Genomic DNA, 3,035 nt, shown 5'->3' with positions numbered 1-3,035 from the left:
AAACGAATGGAAGTAGAAACTGACAATAAGGAAAAGGAACAAAAATAAATTGAAATTAAAAAAATAAGAAAACCAGCAATTGAACCAACAAATGTTTGTGTAAGTGTACAATTTACCAAAAAAAAAAAAAAATTTTTTTCTTGTACTGTTTGCACGGAGAAATATATTTTTTATTTTATTACCAACCTTCGTCTCTTTTTTTTTTTTCGTCTATTTTAGCAATAACTGTAGGACTTCTTATTGTTCTTGAACTTCTATACCGATGTTTCAATTAATTGTTTAATACAAGCTTCTTCGTCACCAGAGTCTTCTACTCAACGGAAAAACCGTTAATGGTTCTTTCGGTTTTGAAAATAAATTTTTTTAAAAACTGTTTATGAGAATTGCTTCACCACAAATAACATTGTAACTGGTAGCAGCATTGTAGAATAAACTTCTCGGGCGACAGTATCTTCTCCAGACTCTGTTATTCGTCCAATTATGTACACATCTTCAACTGCTCCTGTATCAAACGAACGGCTGCTAATATTCTTATTTCTTTCCCGGGGGTCACCACTTGTAGGATTTCAGTTTGTGTATTTTTGCAGTTAGGATGCTACACAATTTCCTTACATCAACATTTATTCAGGAACAAGAAGGCATCTCAACAATAATATCACTTTTTATTTTGTTATGTATAATTTGTACATTTGGTCAGTCAGCAACATCGAACATATAACACTCTTCTGTTCTGGTATATATAACGGTACATTCGGACAGTCAGCAACAACGGTTTGATTGGTAATTAAAACAGCAAAACTGGAGTTGATTAGACATTTGTGAAAATAACATCACAGAAACTCCAGTAACAAACAGAGCTGGTCAAATGCCATGCGTGTGGGACAGGAGCGTGGGTGAGCTGCGAGTGAAAACACGTCTGCAATGTTCTACGGTTGCGTCTCGAGTCAGAGACACAAGCAGGGAAGGCAATAAAACTTTTCCCGCCAGTTTTCAGCGCATGCGCTTGAGGGAATTTCTGCAGGCCTTCCAGAAGATTCCAACCCCGCGCATGCGTACTGGAGACTCTCAAAATTATGTGATTACAACTCTTCCAACACTTTGAATTCAGTGACAACATTTTCTTGTAGAATTAAAATAAATACGTCTCTCTACTGAAAGGTAGGAACTGATTCTTCAGTTAATGCCTAACTGTCATTTTAACATTTACGTATCATCATTATCATCGTCATTGTTTAACGTCTGCTTTCCATGCTGGTGTGGGTTGGACGATTTGACTGAGGACTGGGAAGTGAGGAGGCTGTACTAGGTTCCAATCTGATCTGGCAGAGTTTCTACAGCTGGATGCCCTTCCTAATGCCAACCACTCCGAGGGAGTAGTGGGTGCTTTTTACGTGCCATTGGCATGGGGACCTGTCAGGCGGTACTGGCATCGACCATACTTGAATGGTGCATGGGAGCCAGTCAGGCAGCACTGGCATAGATCATGTTTGTATGGTGCTTTTTATGTGTCACTGGCACGGGAGCCAGTCTGGTGGGACTGGCATCAACCACAACTGAATGGTGCTTTTTACATGCCACCGGCATGGGTGCCAGTCAGGCAGTACTGGCATTGGCCATGACAATGATTTCACATGCCTCAACAGGTCTTCACAAGCATAGTATATTGCCTAGTGATTGAAGGGTACTCTTAAATGGGCCGGTTATGCGACACTGGCATAGGCCACAGTTACAGTCTCACTTGGCTTGCCAAGTCTTCTCAAGCACAGCATATCTCCAAAGGTCTCAATTACTTGTCATTGCCTCCGTGAGGCCCAACAATTGAAGGTCATGCTTCACCACCTCATCCCATTTCCTGGGTCTACCTCTTCTATAGGTTCCCTTAACTGTTAAGGTGTGATACTTTTTCACACAGCTATCTTCATCCATATGCAACACATAACCATACCATTGCAGTTGTCTCTCTTGCACACCACATCTGATGCTTCTTATGTCCAACTTTTCTCTCAGGGTGCTTACACTCTGTTGTGTTTGCACATTGACATTACACATCCAGCAGATCATACTAGCTTCATTTCTTGCAAGCTTATGCATGTTCTCAGCAGTCACAGCCCATGCTTCACAGCCATGTAGCATGGCTGTTCACATTCATGCGTCATACAGTATACTTTCACTCTGAGCAAGAGGACCTTTGTTACCAGCAGAAGTAGAACTTTGCCCAGGCTATTCTTATTCTAGTAGCTACACTCTCAGAGCATACACCTCTGCTACTGACTTGGTCACCTAGGAAATGGAAGCCATCAACTACTTCTAGGTTTTCCCCTTGGCATGTGATGAAATCTATTTTCTGTAGAATTTTAGTGTTTATTGCCCCAATGCATCTGCCACATAAAAAAACTATCTTTCCAGTTATCTCCCCTTTGATATTGCTGCACCTCTTATGTGTCCATAGCTTACATTAAGGTACATTTTTACCTATGCCTTTTCCACAGACCGAGCAGGGTCATCTCCCTGAAGGGATTTGTAGTTTGTCTGCCTTCCCACTTACTAAGACTTTGGTTTTTGCTAGATTGACTCTAAGGCCCTTCGATTCTAGACCTTGCTTCCACACCTGAAACTTCTCCTCTAGTTCTGGTAGTGACTCAGCAATTAGAGCAAGGTCATCAGCATAGAGGAGCTCCCAAAGGCATTTTGTCTTGAATTCTTCTGTTATTGCCTGGAGGACTATGATGAATAAGAGAGGGCTGAAAACTGATCCTTGGCGTCGTGGTGCTGTTTTTGTCACAGATGGTGCCCAACAGACCCTACTATACTGTGTAGTTGACAAAAGCAAAAACAAACAATACGCATATGTGAAATTAAAAATATGAAATGGCGACCATTTATCCATAGCACCTTGTTATATATATATATATATATTAAAAACGTAAAAATAAAAACAGAACACAAAGGATTCCGCGGAACACGTGTTTCAAGCTTTATAGTCGTTACATCATTATATTGGTATATATATATATATATATATATATATATATATA

Source organism: Octopus bimaculoides, chromosome 16 (genome assembly GCF_001194135.2).
Source record: "Octopus bimaculoides isolate UCB-OBI-ISO-001 chromosome 16, ASM119413v2, whole genome shotgun sequence".
In the NCBI taxonomy this organism is placed as follows: domain Eukaryota; kingdom Metazoa; phylum Mollusca; class Cephalopoda; order Octopoda; family Octopodidae; genus Octopus; species Octopus bimaculoides.
Note: the sequence above shows the minus strand (reverse complement) of the source record.